The 16,535-nt window shown below is 47.2% G+C and overlaps 1 long non-coding RNA gene across 1 annotated transcript; it reads right to left on the minus strand.

Moving 5' to 3' along the window:
• Positions 1–1,136: 1,136 nt before the first annotated feature.
• LOC113839673 (uncharacterized) lies at positions 1,137–6,254 on the minus strand. Its single transcript, XR_003492231.3, has 3 exons — positions 6,094–6,254; positions 2,187–2,377; positions 1,137–2,091 (listed from the first exon to the last, which is right to left on the minus strand). It is a non-coding gene; the product is annotated as an uncharacterized lncRNA (long non-coding RNA).
• Between the last annotated feature and the right edge of the window lie 10,281 nt (positions 6,255–16,535).

Raw genomic sequence — 16,535 nt, forward strand, 5'->3', positions numbered from 1 at the left:
CCTGGGCCTGCAGAAGGAATTGAATACAGATCTACCATAACTGCAGTAACGCGTTTGCACCAGCAGTTATATATCACTACATGTATTTTTGCATTAAGGTAGGGCTACCAGGTTTTGAGAACATACAGGTGCTGAATATCCACTGGGGGAAAAAAAAAAAAAAAAAGTGACTTGGAAAAAATGTTTGGCTGGATGAGCTCAAACAGACACTGACTTGGTTGCTTTTGTTTTGGCAGCAGTGGTTATAGGCATGTGTAAAAGCAGAGTTTTGTGTTCCCATATAACATTATTGATGAGCTATAAGATCTGAGGTTATTTCAAGGGCTCTTCATTTCTACCTAAGTCTTTCTGATGTGCCACTCTTCAGGTCTGGGTGCATGTGCCCTTGTACCTCTTATCTACAGTTCTCCTTATGTCTCTGGATGGTGAAGATTATCAGTAATTTAGCCACTGTGATGATGGACCCTAAGCACCGTACATTCTAATTTTTATACTAAATAAAAGGCATTACCTGTGGTTTCTCGAGTGCATTTAGTGGCAAACTCAGTGTTAGAAAAAGGAAAAGCCACTTCTGAATGGCCCTAGCTGCACAAAGATCACAATGTCATGCAGTTTTCTGGATGATGAGCTTGGGCAGGGCTGTAAAATAAGCCTGTTGTAACAGCCAGGAAACTGCTGGCAAGTGAGATGCTGGAAGCTAGTCCAGCAAACCTGGAGGTTCTGACATGCCGTCTTTCCTCAGAGCTCACTATCACCTTAACAGAGAAAATGAGAGCACTCAGAGTCTAAATTCCTGTTCTGCTCCCTTGTAACTTTTCTGAAAAAGAGGAAAAACTCCTCCGAGTACTCGCTGTCCTCCAGATGAGCCCTGAAGTGGTGGTGAACATCATGTCAGAGGATCCAGCTTCCCAGAACACCTCGAGGAAGCAGTGTTCGTGCCATTTGCCTTTGAGTTTATTTTTCACTTTCTGCCTTGGGACAAGACTTACATTACAGCATTGCTGAAGCACATCACTCCCTGCACAGCAGTGGCTGCCAGCACCCACCTCTCACTGCTCCCTGTGTCCCCAGCCTTGAGTGCCCTGCGTGCAGCAGTGGCATTACGCCAGCCGTAGTGCCCAGGCTGGGTCTTGTGGTGTTGAGGAGTCAGACGAGTGGGTCCTCCACCTGACAGAACAACAGGCAAGGCTTTGGGTGATCAGAGTGGTAATGAGGTTTGTTCCCTCATATGGGGACAGAAAGACCTTTGGTGTCTTGAGCCGTTCATGCAGCTTCTCTGCCTGAGCTGAGTCTCCCAAGGATGTTTACAAGAGAAACAGCATTTTGAACTTGTGGAAATGGATGCTACCACTACTTCCAACTTTTTTTTTCCAGGAGATGAGCTCTGTCTGTCACAAGAGCCTTAGGAGGGCCCCAGACTCTCTCGGGAGGAAGGCAGCTCCTGCTGTCCCACACCTGTCAGGTGCACTGAGGCACTGAGGATGGATCCCGAAACCCTGCAGGTTTCCCAGAGAAAGAAGACATTCATGTTTCTGTTCCTGTGCTGAGCTTGAGCTGCTTTACAGAAGAAAGCCAGGCAGCTGGACCTCTCTCTTAGCTCCCTGTAGCTGCCTTCAGAGGAGAGAAGAACTGAGTACAAAGAGGCAGATGCATCAACCTGACTCAACCCCTGAACTCCTGCAGAAAGCCCTTCAAAACCATCCTGACTTCCAAGAACCTGCTGCTGTCCCCTCTCATGCCCTCTCTTTACTACTTAGTTCATTTTGAAAGCAGGATGTTTTGCTAAGCCCTCTTGGCAGAAGAAAAGCTCCTACAGAGGCAGAAAACAGTGAGCAATTTCATGTTACAGGTCTGCTGGCTTTAGGACCAAAAGGCATGACCTAGTGCTTTGTGTCACGGGGGAGCAGAGACTTTCTGCTTGGAAATTGCTGCTCAGATCCTTTGTAGTATTGACTGAGCCTTTCTGTCTTGGAAGAGTGTAACGAGTGTGATATCTGTCTGCCTGCTGCAGCTGGGTTTCAGCAGCTGGGTAGTTACGGTGACAACTGCCCAACATTGCCTTCCTTGGCCAAAGCTGCAGAGCACCTGTGCCTGTAAGGAAGATAAAGATGAACATTCAACATCAGAAATGGGGGGGACAGAAAAGGGGGACAAGGAAAGGCAGCCAGAATGGGCATTGCCATTACCTTTTTCTCATAGGCAGCACAATTCATGCAGAGAAACTCAGAAAGCTGGTGGTGTTGAACTGGAGCATCCTCTGCTGCTTGGGCACTGTGAGATATGTTCATCTGATTCGTGTCAGTATGGAACAATGCTAGGGCCGCGTGGTATGATGAATGTGACCTTCTGTTTTACATACCCTTGTATAACCACAAGTCTAAGAAAAACAGAGTGGTTAATGTATATAGTTCTTGTATCTTGCAAAGGAATGTTTTAGCAATTCGTGTCAATAGAGAGCTTGAAGGGAAATGCATTTGTAGACTTTTCCTTGGAGTCTCTGATATCTGGGGGAGGTTCAGAATAACTGCTAGCTATTATGACTATTGCATGGGACACTATGCAAGTCTCTGCTATCCAGCCAGGAGATTAAGGAGACGGGGAGAGCTGGAAAACAACTAAAAGACACAGCTTGCAGGGGATGTTGCACAAGTCTCTGACATACAGCCAAGTTGGACAAAGGAGAAGGACAAGAGGGAGGAAGACTCTGAGCCTTCAGCACGAGAGACCCCCAGAGACCCCCAGAGAGACCACCAGAGACTGATACGCATGCTCCAGTAGGAGGGTTTGGATTCCGGAAACTAATTATAATAACCCTGTTTTTTTTAGAAGTAGTAATGAATATGTATTGGCCTAGGAGCATAAAAATCAGCTACTTGATGTAATTGGTGTGCATCTTGGTGGAGCAGAGACTCCCGGTGCACCCAGCGCTGTTTGCTTACCTCTATTCCTTTAATAAATTGTAAACTTTGTTTATAGTCCTATTTTGAAGACTGAGCCATTTATTACAGGCACTGATGGTCAGGGTAGAAAAAAATGTTATTTCTGTTTTTGTTGTGTGTTTTTTTTTTCTGTTTTTTTTTTTGTTTTGTTTTGTTTTGTTTTGTTTTTTCCCTTTACTTGGTGGTACTCATCTGAACTACACTGGATAAGGAAGAAAAATATGTTTGTCTGTAGGCTGGCAGTGAACTCCTCAGCACTGCAGGTGAGTGCTCAGCTTTTCCCCTCTGCAGCTGAAATCTTCTTGGGGTGTGTGTGCACGTGGCTGGCAGATTGGTCTTTCTTCCTATCACTGCTGAGACCACCTATAGCTGGGGAAAGACACTGCCCAGGGTGGGGATGGGGAGGGCACAGGTGCTGCTGTGCTGAGCAGGCAGAAGTCTTGTGCAGAAGTTATGGAGGGCAACTGGACCCAAAGGTCTGCCCCAGCCCATGATGGAGAAATCAAAGAACCAGATCAGCTAATCTAAGAGGGCTACAGCTAACTGGTTTTTCTGTCTTTGTATCACATCTCGAGCATTTGCACTAGATGCAAATGAATGCCTGTTTCTGTGCTCATTATTGCACTGATGTTTGAAGACCACGGAGCTATTGTGGAAAAGAAGGGCTCCAGCCAAGCCAGAGGAGAGCCTGTGGATGATGTATCCATGGCGACAGCTCCTTCCACTTTCAGAGCTCTGACACCAATTAGAGGCAGTCTTTCCACTGCTAATGATGGGAATGGGGAGGCCGGAGCACTGGGCTGGACCTGGAGGCTGTGGGACTCCGTCCCCAGTTCTACCAGCTGCCTGCGGGTGGCTTTCTCTGAGGCGGCTCAGCTCCGTGTCTCTCCTTCCCCATCTTTAGAATGGGGATCATGATACCGGCCTTTTTCTGCAAAATGCTTTGTGATCTGCTGATGAAAAGTGCCAGGTGAGAGCTACGATAACTGATAATAAACTCCACACTTACCATTAGAAAGGCAGTTCCTGCTCAAGGCAAGGCACAGTCCCCTTAACCAGAGGCACAGTTTCTCAGTGCAGATCTGGCCAGCTACAGCTGCCAAGCCCATTGCTTTGCTTCACAGAATCATAGAACGGCCTCAAGGATCATCCAGCTCCAACCCCCCTGCCATAGGCAGGGACACATCAGGTTGCCCAGGGCCTCATCTAACCTGGCCTTGAACACCCCCAAGGATGGGACGTCCATGTCTTCTCTGGGCAGCCTGTGCCAGGGCCTCACAACCCTCTGAGGGAAGAATTTCCTCCTAACCTCTGACCTAAATCTCCCCTTTTAGTTTAAAACCATTCCCCCTCCTCCTGTCAAAGAGTTGCTCCCCATCTTTTTAGAAGCCTCCTTCAAGTACTGACAAGCTGCACTGAGGTCCCCCCGGAGCCTTCTCCTCTCCAGGCTGACCACCCCCAGCTCTCTCAGCCTTCCTGCCCAGGAGAGGTGCTCCAGCCCTCTGGGCATCTTCGTGGCCTCCTCTGGCCCCGCTCCAGCAGCCCCACATCCTCCTGGTGCTGGGGGCCCAGAGCTGGACGCAGGGCATAGGAGACCCCAGAAGCCCCTCCAACAGCTGGAAGGCTGATGCTTGGCTAGCTGTGCTTGGTTGCAGTGTGGGAGATAGATCTGGAGGGTTTGCAAGAGGCATGTGTGCAGAGGGGGTTATTGCCCTTCTGCAATGCAAACCAGGAGGTCTGAGCACACTAAATACACTTGCTTGGATTGTACTGGCTTATGTCATCTGTATAACACATGATCAGCAGGTAACTTAGGGCCAGCATTTGAAGAGAACACCCACTGAACTGTCAGAAAAATGCTTCAGAAATTTCATTTGAAGTCCCTCCCATGTAAAGAAACTGTAACTTGAAATATGTACAGAGCACAAAAGAATAGGCTCTAGCAGCAGATTTAAAAAATCAGTGCTTTAGGCAATCTCCTTAGCAGCTTGTTAGATGTTTTATAAGTGTCCTTCCCAGCTCCAGAAGAAATAATACTACTAATGATCATGTCAGATGCAAAATAATTTCACAGCCTTTTTTTCTCTGTGAGCTTTCCAACTTCAATAAATCAAGTTCCCTTCTATGCAGATGGAGAAATCCAAAACCCATAGTACGGAAGGGAAGGGAAGGGAAGGGAAGGGAAGGGAAGGGAAGGGAAGGGAAGGGAAGGGAAGGGAAGGGAAGGGAAGGGAAGGGAAGGGAAGGGAAGGGAAGGGAAGGGTCATCTTTTTCTGCATTAGTTCCAGCCAATACTTTGCATTCGCAAGTCAGGCACTTGCTGAGCTGTGATACCTTCTCATTAGCACAGCTGAGTGCTCTCTGGGATCCCATGAGGAGGTGTTAGACTTAAGCATGGAGAAACATAATAAGGGAATCTGCACGTGCCTGCATGTTTCACTGCTCTGCAAAGTGATCTGGTGGCCCCAGCAGAGGTGGTGAGCATCCAGGTTTCCCCAGGGTTGGGGTGGTGAGATTGTCGTGCTGTGGCGTGATATTCCTGCAGGCTGAGAGGTGATTTACATGCCTGATGCACCGGGGGAGGGTTTCAGCCAGTGAACTGTGGGAACTATTATTCTCCTTGCAAATAGCCCTGTGCTCAGGATGATTGTCCTTGAGGACATAACCACACCTGAACGATTATCTCAATCCACCAGGAGAAGCTTTCCTGCTAGTGACACACTTGGGGATGGCAGAGATGAAGCAGTGCAGAAAGGACACAGGCGCCTTCCTGTCTCCTGCCCAACAACACACCAGGGGGAGTTTTACTCCTTTGTTTTTAAAGATAGAATGTTGTATAGGGGAGGTGGCAAACATATTTTCAATTTCTGCCTTGAAATTTTTGGTTTATTTCTAACGAAATCATTGCAACCCAAGCTAAGGTAATTTGAACTACCCAGAAAATGCCTGTTTAGAGTCACTTTCCCAGATACATCTTGAAACTCTGCTGAATTTTCACAGGGGGTGATGGGGAAAAGGTCCCAGAAATGACTGATAAAAAAAAATGCATTGAAATGAGCAGAGCAGTATGAATCTTCAGTGCTCAATGTAGTTATAGAGCAAGAATAAATAACTTACACTGCCAGATCAATCTTCCAATGTTGATTGCACTCACCTACTCTCTTTGTTCTGAATAATAGAAAACATCACTCCAGGCTCCTGCAGAAAGTAGACCAGGGCCAACAGCTCACCAGCATCAAGGCTTGGGCCTGTCTGTAGAGCACTGGAGTAGGGTGACGGCCTCCTCTTGTGCTCCTCCTGCCCTGCAGGTGCTGCCTCCTGCTCAGTACTGCTTGATGCAGGTGTTTCTTTGGGCTGGGGTAATTAGAGCTGCTCCATCTGCGTTTGTGGGTGAGAAGGGACTCCCCCAGCGCTGCGTCAGGAGCAAGACGAGCACACCTCTCCCTCGACAGCGCATGATCCCTGAGCATGGGAGCAGGTTTGTGTCTCATGACGGGTTGCAGATCCTAAATGCAACCAAAAGCTTTGTCTTGAATTTGTATGTCTATAAAGGCATTCGCTCTCATCCAGTTCTCTGGTGCTTGCTAGACTTTGAGCTCACACAATGATTTTGCTCTCTGTTGGGATACTTACACTACCTTTTTCTTATTGAGTTGCCTATTTTTTTTTCACATTTTGCATGAATGTAATTACCTTTGAAACCTCTTCCCTGCTCTGTAAGACCTGATTGAAATTTAGCCAATGGATTCAGAAGCTTGCACAGGAACAATCTGAAAACCCAAGGAGATAGTTACACTGCAATGTGAAATAATCCATAATCCATCTGAGATTAATTTATCCATAGCATTTACATTTTTTCCCTATATGTCAACTGATGCAACTTGGATAAATTCATTCCAAGCCTGTATGTCCCTTATTTTTCCTTTAAACCACTTGAAGAACCCAGCACCACCCTGTAGCTGCTCCCCCTCAAGACCTGCCATGGACCCCATGGTGAGCAGAGCAACAGCCTCCACTCACGACCTTTTCAATTTGTCTGCAGAGCTAGAAAATGCAATTAAAATGAGAAACAAAAGGTCAGAAACCAGAAAACATGTGACTGAATAAATCTAATCTTTTGTGTGCGGATATTTAATCTCTTAATTGTTAAAGCTGTACCTAAATTCCAAGCATGGCCATAGAGGTAAATGAGAAACACAAATGTAGTGATCTTCTTCAGGTCTTCATCTTCCATGTGAGTTGTTTTCTCTCTCCTGCTTAGTCTAAGCTTTGGGTCTTGTTTTGCTTATTTCCCTGCCTTCAATTGTGATAAACCTCTATGGGGTCCCTGTTTGTTTCACACATGGCTCAGAGGGTGGCAGGGAGCAGCCCATCCTTCACATCAATCCATCATAGGCCATGGTGAGCAGGAGCTTTTCTTTCTAAACGAAAAGCCTCCCAGTAACTGCAGGCTGAGATTAATAAAAATGACTAGTTGGGGCAATTTGGTGCTATCAGCCATCCCATATATCCCCCTTTTTGGAAAGCCTCTGACCTTTACTGTCTCTCTTCAGATTTTCTTCCTACTGTCCCACCGACTGATCCCAAACAGACGTCTTTTTTTTCCACATAGCATATCTTGAGGCTTTCACAAGAGAATGATGATGCAATATCCAGTCCTTGAGGTCTGGAAACTTCATTTTAGAGGAGAGAATCTGTGTCATACTTCTTGGCAGGGAGACTGCAGGGCAGGTGTTATAAACCATAGATGGTTTCCGAATGGAGATTGTCCACAGTCAGTTATAGCACCCAAACGCAAACGCTGAGGCTTTAGACTATCACAGCTTATTTGCAAAGCATTGCCACCATTTAAGTTGAGTTGGTAGATTAATTTCACTGTGTTTCAATTTGCAGTTTAATGACGTCAAGGTTAGAGTGGATTACAGCCATCTCATTTGGCCTCCAGCTTTAACTGCGGCACAGGGTGTTATTCACTGAATTTCACAAACATTTTAGGCGTATCGCCGGTATGCAAATGGCAGTCTATGGACTGTCCCAGTTATTCTGCATTTGAATTTCAGAACTAGGGGCCCATGGGGCAAATAGTTTTTGCAAATAAACATCCAGCCTTACGTGGCTACATGAGGCCTGGCAATCAGGGCCGTTCATAAAGGCACATGTATTATGGCATGATCCCGATGCAATCAAAGGTAACTGGACTGTAACATCCACATATTGTTTTCCTCATCTGCCATCAGCTTTTTTATTTTTAATTCTGATTGGGAAAGTTAACTGTAAAGATGTTATGGGAGAAATGTGTTTGTCTACACCATAAGGCCTTTAAAGTGCTGCCCCAGCTATTAAGAGCATTGCATTTTCCAGGAGCCAACGTCTCACGGTCGAGGCTTGGTGGCCATACCTACACCACGGACATTGGGGACATCTGGCTCAGCTCTGCCCCTGGGAGGAGAAGGTGCCTTTCTTTCTCCTGCTGTAAATCTCCCTTCTGAGCTCTCTGTGTGGTCAAAAGCCCAGTCCTGTGCAGTCCTGGAGGCTCACAGCTCCGGGGATGGTGACGGTGGGCCATGGCCAGGAGCATCTCTCCTTGCTTCCACAGGATTGCTGTTTCTTGGGGCAGACTTTTCCAGAAATCCCCACAAATCAGGGAGACATGCTGTGGCTTGGTTCCTAGCTCATGGTTTGCTGGTGTTGTATTCGACCATGTGCTCTCAAGTAGCCTTTGTTTGCAATATTATCTGGAGCAGCACGATACGGCTGTCCTACTTTGCCTCCTGTAAAAATAGCACAGAAATAAGGTTTGATCTTCTTCCAACCACAGAGATAATTGTGAGCTGTTTGTATCCAGGATCTTCCTAGTCTGTTGTTATAGCTATTTTAAAATGATTCTTTACAGCTTTCTTTTTTTTTTTTTCTTTATTTGATGGGGTCACTGAGTTTGCTGGTAAATCTTGATACACCTGTCAAAATACTTTTTTTTTTCACTGACAGAACATTTTGTATTGCAGGGTTAGTGTATATTAATATGTATCCCTTTCTTTTGCCATTCTTCAAAGTAGTTTGGAGGATACAATTTTCAAATCTTTTATTGTACATCCTTTTGTAAAAGTGTCTAACTGCTTCTTTCTTTCCTTTGAAATCAGATTTTTCTCTTTCTGATAGGATCAGATCTGAAATCATTTCTCATGTTCCTGATATTTTTCATTTTTGAAGTCAAGCATTCCTTTTTACACTGTTTTTTTTTAGGCTTTTGTACTCTTTTCTCCACTTTTAATATGGATTCTAATGTTTGCCAGACAATTTCATTTCTGTCATCTTTATTCTCTGCTTTATATGATATTTCCTTTTGGTTCCTTCCTACAAGTTTTCTAACTAAATTTCTTTAATTTCCAATTGATGTAATTTTTCTAAGTACTGTTGTCATGGAAGGCAAGTGTAAGAAACATTATAGGCTTCGTGCTAGTGTGCCAGCCTAATGAGACAGAAACAAATAGTGCACACTGAGAGAGGCAAAACATCTCCTAGTAAATCTAATACGCTTCTGAACTGGCTGCCGTGACCCTGTGGAAGAGGAGATGAACACCTTGCAGGTGGCTCTGCTCATCATGGCCAAGGACCAATGCTCTCCAGTGAAGCTCCGGGGTGGGAAGAGAGGGATGCTCGGGACACCCGTGGGGGCACCTCGCAGGGACCCAGCCAGCTCCCCCAGGTGTTTGGGACAGCACCAAGTCTGGAAGTGTCTCCAAGAAACACCTCCTCATCTTCCCATCCAGAGACAGGGGCAAGCCCAGTGATATTTGGGATGCCTCAGTTAATTTTCTCTCAATGTGTGTGTTTCTCACCAGGCAGTGAGTTATTGCAGGCTGCAGGGTATCAACGATAATAACAGGGTGAGCAAAGAGGGTCACCTCACCATGGCATCTTTGGGGAGGACCCTCAGGACAAGAGGTCAAAAGAAAGACAAGAACATCAAATCTCATATCAAATAACCTCCGAAAAGTTTGAAGCAAAGGCACTGGAAAGTCCATTGTTCGTTTAATGTCATCAAAACCAAGTAAAGGAGCAAGGTTTGTAAAAGCACAAGTGATGAGCACAAAGAAGGTGTCTTGGGAACTGCCCTCCTCCATTTGCCAGTGGGGGAGTGAGGGGGTTCCAGTGCTGCTTGGCAGTGATAGAGTCCAAAACCAGAAAAAAAACTGTTTTTCTATACAGTGATTAAATGTGGAACCTGGTGCCCCAGGGAGGCCTGAGGCCAGGAATATCACACTGAAAAATGGTCTTAGCGTTCTGTATAACTGCTGGTACCAGGTGGTACCTGGTGTAATCAGTAAAACAGAATTAGAGAAGGGAGCTTATCCTTAAGGTTAGGGCTGAGAGCAGAAAGGATCACTCTGAGAACCCACAACTGTGGATTTTTTTATGCTGTCTTCTGGAACAGCTGATGCTGGACACTGTACAGCCTAAGTTTTTGGACAAGAGGACTTCAGCTGCCCGAGAAAGTGCAAAAACCTCATTCTTCAGCACCTCTTCCTCTTACAGTTGAACTAACGTGGCCGTGCACAGCTTACAGAGGAGCCGTGCTGTGAGCTCAGCCCTCCCCACAAAACCAGTCTGGCAATACAGCATCTGCTCCTGCCAAGGGTGAGAGCTGTGACCCCAAAGAGTGGATGATCACCTCCTGTGCTGCCCGTGGCACAGCCTGGTGGCTTCTTCTTAATGGAAAAATTATGTATCTGACAAACACTAGTGACTTCCAGAGCAGCACAGCAGCAAGCTGTGGATCCAATCAAGCCAGCACGGGAACATGAATTAACACCTGCTTCAGAAAGCAGATCTCCTCCAGGAGAACAAGCAACCTCCATCGGGTTCTGGCTGTCAGTGGGAGGTGATGTACGGTGAGCTGAGGTCTGGGTGGAGATGGATCTCCTCTGTATTTCCACAGGAATGAAGTTGTTGCTATACACCAGGGTGAAAATCCAATCTCAGTAACGCAGTAACTGAACGGCGATGTGAAAAATTAACTAGCAGTTTAGAAAAGCATATTCAGCTACTGAGGAAGGCTGGAATGAATTGTGCTCAGCTGCTGCTGTTTATGTTTCTTGTGCTCTGCTTGTTTCTTCAATTTCTTATGTCCTTTTTCATGTGTCCCTCTTTGTTTTTGCTGTATCTCTTCTTGATGCCACTGCACAGCCCGGATGGGCTTCAGCTATGCTGGGTGTGGAGAGAGCAGCCAAGGATTCACACAGGGCTCTTGTAAGCCATTTCTGCTATAATACCTAATTCACAAGGCTGTATCTATAATGTTGAAGTCTAGCTGAGAGTTACGGCCATACACACAACCGAAAGCGAGAAGAGAAACTGCTGCAAACACCTGCAGTCCAGCAAAGGCTGAGCAGCAAACATAAAGCCATGAGACATGATAAATAAAATTAGCAAGAGCCGGAGTTGCTGCTGAATGACAGGGCCTTTATGGCTCCGAGCCAAGCCGAGGCTGTGGGCTAGGGTCAGCACCCCACTGCATCCCACCCCACCCCATCCCACCCATGGGAGTTTTGGGGTAGCTGACCATGAGGGTAACAGCCCAGGGAGGAGGTGAGTTCAGGACAGTTTGCATGTGCTGCCTACAGAGCAGTAAAGCAAAACGTGTGTCCTCATTTACACTAATGACAGCCAGAAAAGCTGTGCAACTCTTTTCTTTTCCTTCTTTTTTTTTTTTTTTTATATTATTTGTTTTCCCCTCAAAATACTGCACTTTCCCTTGGAAGGCATTAGCAAAGCCAGCCCTCGCCACCATCTCCCCAGGGCCTCCCTGGCTCAAGAGCTGCTCATTTTAAATGATTCAAACCTGGGCTGTAGGAAGGGGGAAACCTCCAGGGTCTCCCAGTAAAATGGAGCAGCAATATGACCTTTTAAAAGCAATATGTTTCCTGTGCAAGAAAACCAAACTATCCACGGAGAAACTGTTCCCCAAAGAGCAGGAACATCGTGAGGTCTCTCTATGTTTCCAAGAACCACTGCTACCAGGTAATGCTTGCTATTGATCAGGCACAGCCCAGGTCCATTTCTTACTCTTTCATTTATGAGCATGGTTTAAGAACCTTATAACTCCACTCTTGGGGGCAGAACAAAGGAGAAAATTGCAGGTGCCTATAAGGCAGGGATACCCACCAAAAGATGCCACTTGCAAACACCTTGGCAAGCCCAGCCTGACCTTTCCTGAGGTCAGGGTTGTGCATGACGATGTCCCCTTGCCCTGCCTGATGTCCCCTTTCAGGGCCAGGTGCTGCTCCATCTCCTGCAGTTGCTGCTGGCAGTGCTGGGAGCATCTCCTCTCCCCCTAGGCCACCACACAAGGCGAGTGGTAGAAGAAAACACCGACAGTGGGAAAATGAAGCATGAAGGGAGGTGCAGTCTCCACCAGCGAGACCTAGAAGCACAGGATAAAAGTTTTCTGTCAGCTACAATATCGCACAGACACTCGTGCCCCGGATCACGGAGCTGGACTCTTCAGCCTCATTTTCTCTGATGTCTCAAAATACAAGGAAAGTTTACCATCAGCCTCAGTGAACAAAAAAATAATGCCTGACTCTGCAGAAAACACAACTGAAAGGCCAGCACGCCTTTGGCTCATTCTGCAAATCAATGCCCCACACCTCAAGGAAAAAATGGTTCCCAAAGTACCCACCCGGCTCCTGCTTGTGATGTGAGACTGCTCCCTGACACACAGACCCCGTTTAAAGGTTAAAGGAGCAGGAAAGGCTGTCCCCTGGGCTGCTGAAGGCCAGGTTTGGCCTAAGGCTGTGCCGTGAACAGGCAGGACCAGACAGAGAGGGAGCAGGATAAATTCATAGCCAGCCAGAGTGGAGTCTGGTGAGATTAAAAAAAAATAATAATAAAATAAAATAAAATTGTGAGATGTAACTTGTTTGCTTAGGAGAGACTTTTCGATTTGTTTTCTTCTTTTGCACATCTACTGCCTCGTTTCATTAATTATAAGTAACAAAATGTGTTGTTTTGTTTTGTTTTAAGATGTCTGGAAGTGTGGCACGTGCCCCAGCCGTGCCAAACATCTCTGCCATTTATTTCTCCAGTTGTTCTGGTGCCCAAAGCAATGGGCAGTGAGACACTTGCTAAGTCCTGCTAAGTGTTCACCCTTGGGCTGCCTCTTCATCTTACAGGAGTCCAAGATTTCAGCCAAAGAGATTTTTAATGCTTTGAGAGGGTTCTGAGATCAACAGCCCAAAGCCAAAATTGGCCATGGTCTTCTTGTCCTAGCTCTTTGCCTCATCCTGCTACGTGTAATGATTTACTGAAACACAGCTGGCACGAGGCCCTAGCCATGCTCTGAGCTGCAGCAGTGCCCAGAAAAACAAACTCTGGCAGAAAACAGATTTGCTGGAGGTGAAAGAAGCTGGCCCGTAAGTCACAAAGGCAAGGGCTGCTCTGCAAGGCTGGGGCTCTGGAGATAGTCAGTTTGGGGAAAATATTGCAGGAGGGAGTGCAGTCGTTCAGAGTTTGGGTTTTTTATGCATCCTGCAGTGCCTGGTTCATGTTTGCAAAGCCCTTGAATGGGCAGGCTGTCTCGTGGCACAGCTGAGTGCTTGCAAGCACCTGCAGAGAGCCGCACAGCTCGGCCCCACCGCTGTCCGTCTCCATCAGAGGGAGCACAGGGAAGGAGGTGTCTGCGGGGCAGATCTCAGCATGTCCCGAACGCCAGTGGGCTGCCCAGGCTGTATGATTAAAATAATGACAGGGACACAGCTATGTGCTGGCTGGGAGCTCGCACAGCCACCCAGCACAGAGGTGGAGCGCTTCATTTACGAGAGCGCTCTCCTGGCAAGGAGCGGGTTCAAAACGGGGGGAAATGGCGTACATTTTGCAGAAAACATCATTAATCTGAAGCCGCTCTGCAGGCAGGAAAACAAGCCACTTAGCCACAAACGCCACCGAGTGCTGAGGCTGCCGGTGGCTCCTCTCCCCGCACACCAGGTGAGATAACGGGAGCTGTGAGCAGCTCGGAGACCTGCAGAGACCTGCAGGGACCCCTCAGCTGCTTGGCACTCCCGTGATTAAAGACCTTTGGGGCCCTGGTTATCATTTCCAGTCCATCCCCAAGCTGTGCAGCTCATCCCACAGGAGCTTTATCACCAGCAGCAGCAGCAAGCAAGGACGTGTCTCCCACCAGCAGGGCTCACCCCGCTCCCTCTCTTTGTGGCTGCTGTGGAAGCAGCCCCCCGAAATGACCATGCAATGCAGGAAAACCACATTACTCTCCAGGCTGTGTCACGCTGTGGGGAGGAAAGCACGTGCTGCCTTACTGGGACACACACATTCATCAGCCCACCCCACCACCCCAAAATGCAAGATCCCCACAGCCAACACCACCCTTAGCAAGTAGGCGGTCTCTGCTGCTGCCTTCGTCTGTAAGGAACATGGAAACACAAACACGTAGCACTCTTAATTCACTGGTGCTAATTTGAGAGCAACATTAGGTTTGTCTTCATTGGCAAAAGGAAGAAAATTCTAGGGTAGTTTTGTGGGTCTTTTTTTTTTTTTTTTTTTTTTTTTTTGGACAAAGCTGTGCAAAATAATGGAGATGCAAAACCAGGCTGGGGAGGTCAGAGGGTGTCTGGAATAAGTCAGTGGGGTGGCAGGAGGGCAGAGTGTGGGGGGGTTCCCTGATTCTGCAGAAGCAGGAGCACAGCTTCCCACAACCCAGGCTGCAGCTGGCTCACCTCAGCCTGAAGGATTGGTCTGGACTCTGAAAAGCAGCCGTACAGCGACCCCAGCACCTTCACCCCAGCGCTCATGGACTCTTCAGACACCCACAGCATTTGGACTCCCAGTGCTGCTGTTTTACCCCGTGGCTGGAGTAAAAATTTCTGTCCAAAATAGTAAAATTTAACACATGCACATGCACAAAAGTATGTACCTTTTCCCTGGAGGTGTTTCCAGAAATTCCCTTTGAAACTCAGCCCAGAGGCACGTGCATGGCCAGTGCCCGAGGTTTAAAGCCTGCCTGCAGGTTAGCAGCCCTGCCAGCTTTGGCAGCTTTTTGTATCCTGCCACCTCCCATTGAAGACAACCACTTGTCTGCCTGCAGCTGCCTCCTTTGTACCACCAGCAAGTAGCCAGACACCACCAGCTGGTTTCACTCCTAAGAAATAAACTTTGCAATCATTGCAAGTCATTTATGCTTCCAGCTTCTGCACTGCCACGTGGTGAGATGAGCAGGTGGCGATGACCTGTGCAAGGCACCAAACTTCACAGCTCACAGGGAAGGTGCCCCTGGAGAGGGGTTGGTGTGGCTGCTCACAGTGACGGTGAAGTGCAGCAGCCACCAAGCCCTCCCTCACCTCCTGCAGCCCAGAGCAGTGGGAACCGCGGTCTCCCTCCTGCCCTTTTCTCCAAGGAAGGACCCCCCTGACTCAGAGCTGCTCTACTCCTGGTAATGCTCCTGTCCTTGGGTCTTCCAAGGCTGCAGCACACTTCCAAGACTCCCTGTCCCCCCGTCTCCTTCCCCAGATGTCCCTCAGGGGTCACTCGGCTTCTTGCCCCATCCCTGCCTCCCCTCAGCTGCCTCCTCCAAGGGCCTCCAGCTTGGCCCCCCCTGCAGCAAGACCCCAGATCTGGAGAGCTGCTCAGGATCATCCACGCCTCTGGGAAAGGCACGGGCATCCTGGCAGCAGTTAGCACCACGCTCAGCTTTGTTTGACTGACGGGTAAATGAGATGTTTAGTGATTTCTCTGCGGTCTGGTTTACAGCAGAGAAATGGCTCTATCCGAGCTGCTCTGCTTCATTAGTAGCTTAGAGAAGAGGGGAGGGAAAGAGAAAGCTGCCTCGAGGTTGGAAATTAAATTCTTTTGTGTCCAATCCCCCCTGGAAAATTAAAATAAAATAAATAAAATAAATAAAATAAAATAAAATAAAATAAAATAAAATAAAATAAAATAAAATAAAATAAAATAAAATAGAATAAAATAGAATAAAATAAAATAGAATAAAATAGAATAGAATAAATAAAATAAAATAAAATAAAATAAAATAAAATAAAATAAAATAAAATAAAATAAAATAAAATGAGCAGCAGCATTTTGGCAGATCCCTCTCCCTCCTGGCTCAGGAGGGATGCTCACAGCAGGACAGCAGAGGGGCCACCAGGAAACCTTGGGCCTCTGCCCAAGTCTGCCAGAGCCCCTGCCAAAGCTGCTGAGCGGCAGCCCTCTGCGCATGGATGATTGTTGTCTTGAGCATGGGAAGGGAGAGCAAAGGCACCCTGCTGTGCTGCAGACGGGGTTGGATGGACCCTGCTAAGCCGTGATTCACAAACCCACGCCTGTCTGTGATTGCTGGACCTCAGCAGGGCACCGAATCCCCACTCCCCTGGGATTCATTGAGAGGAAGAAAATAAAGTTTCTGTTCCTAGGGATTGCAGAAAAATGTCTGCATTTCAGGTCATTTGGCATTTCATGTCCCTTATTAACCCTTTTCCATTTTTCATTTCCCTTTCACTCATTTCTCTTTTGAGTTGGACCCGATTTTGAAGCAAAAAAAAATGCCTTTGAGCATTTTAAAGTGAGGTTTTTACCTTTGAGGTT

This window comes from Anas platyrhynchos, chromosome 21 (genome assembly GCF_047663525.1).
Source record: "Anas platyrhynchos isolate ZD024472 breed Pekin duck chromosome 21, IASCAAS_PekinDuck_T2T, whole genome shotgun sequence".
NCBI classification, from domain to species: Eukaryota; Metazoa; Chordata; class Aves; order Anseriformes; family Anatidae; genus Anas; species Anas platyrhynchos.